At 43.3% G+C, this 7,500-nt stretch overlaps 1 protein-coding gene across 1 annotated transcript in view; it reads left to right on the forward strand.

Moving 5' to 3' along the window:
- The window catches only part of LOC123506796 (rho guanine nucleotide exchange factor 11-like), a gene marked incomplete in the record, with an annotated part of 643,649 nt that overhangs the window by 221,225 nt on the left and 414,924 nt on the right, over positions 1 to 7,500 (forward strand).

A 7,500-nucleotide genomic window follows, 5' to 3' on the forward strand; every position in this document is an offset into this window, starting at 1 on the left:
TAAAAATTGTAACACGATGATTATGCAAAATATCGGACTTTTTTTTTATGTTGTCCTATAGCGCCTGTAGGTTCACTTAAAGTATATGGGAAGCGCTGTTCAGCTTCTAACCATTAGCGGCGCAGGCAGTTTTATTTACAGTGGTACCCATATTAGGGCCCATATCACCACCCAAGCGCATCTTTGGTGTAAGGCAATTACACCTCCACCAAGAACCAGAGTATCATGGTAACATGCAGGTAACTGTAAACCACTCGAGAAATGACAAAGTTTCAGGGCGGAACGTGGTGGAATTCAAACCTACGCATGGACGTCGGCCAGATCCTGCTTCATCGAAGCCTTCATGAAGAAAAGAAAGAAAAAAAAAGTCACAAGTAGTTGTGAAGGTATGTTGATATTCTTGTTTTTAAATACACTTGTCTAATTCATAAGAAAGTGGGAAAAGAATTATACAGATCTCACAAGATACGAGGACTTCGACGTAATAAGTGTAGATAACTACACAGAAGGTGAATATAATGCAATACAAGACAAGGCCACTGCAGTATAAGGGAAAGAAACTACGAGAGCAACAATTGGCTGCTGCAGTACAGTGGCAGATATAAACTCAAGGCCCCATATGGAAATGTAGCGAATGTGGCCATTAATGAGAGTTTATACTGTCCACTACTGGACACACACACTACAGCCAAAATTGATACATTGAAAACATAAAGCATAAAGCATAAGCGGTAGTAGTACAAAGAGATGGTACTATTATAGTGCTTTCGTACATTTGGCTCTACTTTTACTTATTTCTATATAGTTTAAGTGCCGTGGTTATTTGGATGGATTACTGTCATGGATGCTAATATGGAACTAATGCAGAAATTACATAGATAAGGCTGTTTTTAGTGAAATTGGGCTCTACTAGTATACTGATCACTGTATTATAAGGGATGAGAATAGTTGGGGGCTCGTTTCTATAGTGTCGGTAAAGATGGATTTGCGATAAGAGGGAAGAGGTGTATTAATCTTTCTCTTATAGTGTGTGTGTGTGTGTGTGTGTGTGTGTGTGTGTGTGTGTGTGTGTGTGTGTGTGTGTGTGTGTGTGTGTGTGTGTGTGTGTGTGTGTGTGTGTGTGTGTGTGTGTGTGTGTGTGTGTGTGTGTGTGTGTGTGTGTGTAGCATGATGATCAAGCAAACCTTTCTTGGTAAGGCTGACGGGCTACCGTGTCCTCCCTCTTACTGCCCTCTCCCCAGTGAACACACACACACACACACACACACACACACACACACACACACACACACACACACACACACACACACACACACACACACACACACACACACACACACAGTCTAATAGTACTGGTCAGGTGGATAAAGCTTGTATGAGTCATAAAATAGGCCTAAGACGTTTTTAGGCCGACCTAATTCTTCGTCCAGAACACGTCGAGTGCCTAATTAAGTGGCGTCAGGTGTGTGTGTGTGTGTGTGTGTGTGTGTGTGTGTGTGTTCACTGGGGGAGAGGGCAGTAAGAGGGCCGTGGCGCCACACCCTTCTTGCACCTTGGGAAACTACTACATGACCCGTGGCATGTAACGAGACCTGGCGCTCTGCATCCAGCTACCTTAGTTTCTTGTGCTTTTCCTTCTACCCTAAGATGTATACGGAATCTGCTTTTCCTTTTATGCTTGTCTTTCACACAATCTTCACTAAGTCTTTTGTTCTCATGCCGTCGTAGTTTCTTCTGTTTCCATGCAGTGCTTATGGCTTTACCTTTTCCTATACCCGTCGCTCCTTCCCTTCCCAAAAGGTGTCAGTTAATCTCAGCGGCACACACTCACTTTCTCGCTCTCTCAGCGATGCACCTTGCCGCTTTTAAGTCCGGCTTGGCGTTGAGCTAATGAATCCTCCTAATACTTTTATGATTTGCAGCATAATACACTTTTTAGAGTCATAGTTGCTTTCCTTTACTTTGTCCTCCTCCTCCTCCTCCTCCTCTTGAGATTAGGATATTTTGCCTCCTTATGTTAAAGTAAAGCTTGTGTTATTATCAAACCTATTTCTAAAATATTTAATATATAAACTAACATTTTCCCAAACAAGCTGCGATTTTTCTTCGCATGCGAGTGGACATGAATAGGTTTAGTTAATAATGTGAAAAAATTCTGAAATGTTTTCCACGCTTGATGATTTGTTAAGAGTAAGAGCTTTGTGTGAAAGTTAGTAATAAAGGGTTTCCATGATTCAAGTGAAAGATTAACAAGATTCTTCACCTTAAATAAGATAAAATTCCAGAAAATCTATCTGATAATCTTTAGGGCCTTTTAACGTTGTATAATGAATGAACGTAAAGCTTAGAAATAGAGGGTCATGTTTGATGTAAGAACAGGGCAAAATGCTGAAAGAATGTCAGGAAGCTTTTGCTGAGTCAGTGTACAAGGTCAAGGGAGATGAAATTTTCACAACCTAAGGAGGAAAAGTGTGCGTCACATACCCGGAACACTATGTGGAGGAAAGTTTTGATTAATGGCGTGAGAGTGAGAGAGTTTCAAAAGTGTGATGTCCAAACTAGGCAGGACTGGGAGTGGTTTATTAAGGGCGGAGGCCGTGTCGATCTGATGTTTTGGATTCATGGAAGTGTGTAAGAGTTTTTTTAGGGAAAGGATTGCATTTCTTTGTGACATTTATGGACTATGCCATCTTAGCTTACAAGATGGATGGAATAGCTACCTAAGTAGTTGGCAGGAATATTGTAAGTTTATGGGATGCAAGGCTGAGGGCGAGGAGTTATCATAAGGAAAGTAAGGCATTTGTGAGAGTTGTAGGATGAAGGGAGAAGGGGCGGGCTCTCCATAGCAATAAAAAATGGCCTGTGACAAGAATATATGATGTATCGGTCACTTAACGTTTACAGGGATGGGGTGATTATAGAGGTGAAAATTTGGGATATAAGAACCATGTATGGAGTGGCGTGAGGTGGAAATATGTTACAATACTATTTAAGGGTACAACACGCTGCAGATGTGTAGATAAGGGGAGCTATGTGTTGGGGAACAGCCTATTAAACTACTGGAAGTGATTCAGCTCTTGAACATTTTATTAAACTCTCGGAACGTAATCAAAGTACGTATTGATCGGTGAAAAAAATAAAATTTTTGTTGGGGAAGCAACTTCATATGGTGCATGTATATGTGTATTTGTGTATATCATACATAAAGTTACATCTGTCACCACCACAGCATACCTTGGTCTACTCACTTGCCTCGCTTGCTTTCGGCGTGCTGCTGTATGTCAGAGCTGATGGGGTCGGCGTCGTGTTCCTAGTCGCCTGTAGGTGATAAGACAGCTTTTCTGTAGCTGTTTGGTTTTCTGGATTTTAGTGTCTAGACACCTTTGGATCTCTCTCTCTCTCTCTCTCTCTCTCTCTCTCTCTCTCTCTCTCTCTCTCTCTCTCTCTCTCTCTCTCTCTCTCTCTCTCTCTCTCTCTCTCTCTCTCTCTCTCTCTCTCTCTCTCTCTCTCTCTCTCTCTCACACACACACACACACACACACACACACACACACACACACACACACACACACACACACACACACACACACACACCATGGGGAATCACTTAGCAGCTTTATCTTAATTTCACACTTGGAATATTGTTGGCATTACGTCACCGCCGCAAGCATTGAGGTTAAGGTTGCCTTGGCCTCACCCTCACACTGCTGTGCTCGGTGACTCCCGCTCACGTGGACCGAGCTGCGGTGTATTCAAGGGCGTGTTGCTGGTGTTGGCACTCACAGAGGGATAAGGATGTGTGCTTCAATACATATGACTTCAGCCATGTTGTATGGGTGTGAAGTTTGCTGTTGAAGACATGTGGCTCAGGGGTGATGTTGTGCTTGGTGGAGATTGTAGGTGTTTGACTTTTCTTTACACGTCAGAACCCTGGGCTGTGTGGAGGTGAGGGGATGTGTTGGCAGGTGTTGAGGCCGATAGGTGTGTCATGTGTGTCATGCCTGTTGTGTTGCTTTTCCTTGACACGAGGCCACCGAGAAAGCTTTCGTTCCAAGACTCTTAGTATTCACACGGTGTTCAGAGAAGATGAGGAAAATACTTACAAGAAAGACATCAAGGGTAATATGACGGCTTCACCATTGCCTCACATGGGCATAATAATAAGAAAAATAATAATATCCACACAGGCGAGCAGGGCTACCATCTCGGGGTCTGACTGTCAGCTAGGGAGGGTTCACACGTGCTGCTCCACACCAGGTAGGAAGAAAACTTGAACAAAACGGTGTCTGCTATCCACCGGTGGGACTCCCAGCCAACTTGAGTTTGGCTCGACATGAATTTTGCCGTGGTATTATTAAAATTCTTCTGCAATGTCAGACTCTTGTGTAGTTGATTTTTATGAAAATGACATGTTTGATTTTAGAAGCATAACTAAATAATAGATAATAAGCCTTTACGTTTTTAGCGATCATTGTACTTACTACTGTGTTACGAAATTATATATTTATTTAGTATGTGATACAATTAGCGATAAATACAGCAACGCGATGAGATGTGAAGCCGCTTTAGCACAAGGAATACTGTTTGCTTGAGCTGAATGTCATAGTAAGTGATAGGTGGGAGGTGCTGTCAGTAATGATGGTATGGGCAGCTGGAAGCGAGGGAAAATATTCATACGTTCATTATGATCAATTTTGACGCTGAACCGACATCCCAAGTGGAAAAGTGGCTGGCAGTGCTCCAAGTGAAGGTAGCGTGTGTGTGTGTGTGTGTGTGTGTGTGTGTGTGTGTGTGTGTGTGTGTGTGTGTGTGTGTGTGTGTGTAGGCCCACCGAGTTTTAGGTTGCTGTAAGACATGAACGCCATTTGGTGTGTTTGTTGCTTACACCACAGCAGGAAGCGGGACTGCAAGGTTAGGGATGGGAGGCTGGCGTGGCTTTCAGACATCTGTGTTTGTTACTGGGACTTCTTGCTGTCACTGATGATTAGCACGTATCTACTTCGCTGTGTACCTGTTGAGAAGACTTTGCACTTTATGTAAATTAGATAAGTGTTGATGAGATAAATCCTTTACAGATATGCGAGTTAGGAGTCAGGAAAGACACTAAATAAAATAAAATATGATAATGACGATCGTCAAATTAAAAATCAAAACGCCTCTGTTTCCAGTTTACTGAATATAAGTCCCTCGTATCTCTTAGCAGTGTTATAAGTTATACTTCCATGCAATTTTTTCCTAGGAGATTCTGCTTAGAAAAGAAAAAAAAAAGAAAAAGAAATTGAAAACAAGCAAGCAAAACTCATTTAGAAGCCAAAAATCATTATGTATACTGATTGTTCGTTCTGGAGAGATGGAATTCCAGGGAGTGAGTGTCCTGGGTGAAATGAATTACAATACAGACAATCGTTTCGTACACTATGTGACAGCAAGGTAATCGGTTGGTCAAGGGCCACGCTCCGAGGTACATTCAGCATGGCGGGTGTGACAGGAGGTGACGGGCGTGTGTCGGGTTCATGGAGGAGGATAGTAAAGCTCAAGGGAAGAGATGTTGTCGGCGAGTACAGCAGTGGTGGTTGGAAGGCAGACCGGACGATAGGTCAGGGTCAGTGGCAGGCGTGACAACAGACCAGCCGGTGCCACACGTCTGAGAGTCGTGTGTGGGGGATGGGAGTTGGGCGGGTAGATGGTTGAGAGCGTGGGGAAGGCGTGCGTGCTACTGCTGCTGCTGCTTGCCTGACGGGAAGTTCCTGCCTTTGTGAGCCAGTCATGGTGGCAACAGCAATGCTTTTGTGATGTCAAACAGATTATGGTGGATAAGCGAGAGGATCCATGAAACATTGACGGAACCTGTGGAGGTAACGGTGGACTTGAGGGGTTGAGCAAGGCTATCTATCAATGGCCGGCCTGGGACGACTCTGCTATTTCTGTTGTTGTACTACATATGTTAATGTTTTTGTTATTGTGTTTTGTTGTTGTTGTTGTTGTTGCTGCTGCTGCTGCTGCTGCTGGATGTGTGGGTGTGTGGCGCATCCCTTGCTGCCTCGTAACGTACCTTAAACATCGGAGCGTCATCTGCGGGCCGCTGATGGCAGGATTGCTGGCCCAAAGTTTTCTCATATCCTGCAGCATTCATGCGTGCAGTTGCCCAACTTTTAGAATGGAGTTTGGCCCGTGCCTCTTGGCGTGGCGTGGCGTGGCGTGGTGAACCCTGCTGTGTTGTTGATGCCGAATCTCACCCATGGTCCCGCCCTCGTTGACCCATGGTGAATCCCACCACCCACCATCCTATTATCAACCATTACTGCCTTCACCACTTGTATTAGTATTCATTTCTTTGATGCTTTCGATCGTGATGAGAAAATTGAATTGTTAAACAAACATGTACTAGGGAAAGCTGAACAGCTCGAAAGACAAGAAGAGTACGAGTAATGTTCTCTCTACCACCAAAGGTGGAAGGAAGAAATAATGGCATTACAAGGAACAAATGAAGCGTGGTGGTTTCCTTCCCACCGACAGCATCTTCTCTGTGTGTACCGTCGTCGCGACGGTGCACACAGAGACGTGTCAAGCCTTTCTTCTATCCTCTCCCTACCCTCTTCCTCACAGTACAAGGATTTAGGGAGAAAACTTTCATGTAGACCCATCTCCTTTTCGTATATCACTGTGCTTCTTGCACGTTATCTTTTCTGTTTGTTTCTTCATTCATCGTTACTCTCCTTACCTCAATAAAGGTCTGCAGTATAGGTTGTTGTGTCTGGATTCGTGTGTTTCATATTCTGTCGTGTCCGCGGTTAATTTTATAACCATGCCTTGGCTTAAAGGTATCGTGTTGGCCATAGCATTTTTTAATGTGGGTTTTGTTCCTAGATAGCTGAGAGCAGGAGATACATACTATCTTCACCATATCACCTTGAAGTCCTAACGCCTCCGTCTGCTGATTTGATAGATTTAAGGGACGCGAGTCAAACGTCAACTGAAGAGGAAATATTGCTTTATTTCATGACTTTCGTCCATACACAGTCTTTTAACTGCCTTGTAATGATTTCACTTCCATTTAAAATTTGCTAACTGCCATTAAGTCTCCTAACTGTTTTGTAACTATTCCAACTGCTATGTCAAAATTTAACTGCCCCATGGCAGTATCCAAATTCCCATTCAGTGAGCACATCACGACAGACAGTCCTGTGTTTCTTTAAAGTAGACTACTTTTAACCTCAAATCTGTAATTCCCAACGGTTTCAAGCAGCGGTTTTCGTGATAATACTAAATGCGCTGCTGTTTCTTTTCTACTTTTAAAATATTAAAACGCAGAATGCCAGAGAGAAAGCTACAGGATGTGATGAGTTCATGACGTTCTCTATTAGACGTGTTTTGATTTTCTCAGTCATGAGTGTGATCACTTGGGGTAGTCGTGGTTGAAAAATCTTAGGCGGTCAGTAAACTAGATTGAGAAATGAATTTTGTAGGGATCGTTAGGAATAGACGTGCAGCAGTAAACAT

Source organism: Portunus trituberculatus, chromosome 20, assembly GCF_017591435.1.
Source record: "Portunus trituberculatus isolate SZX2019 chromosome 20, ASM1759143v1, whole genome shotgun sequence".
NCBI lineage: Eukaryota > Metazoa > Arthropoda > Malacostraca > Decapoda > Portunidae > Portunus > Portunus trituberculatus.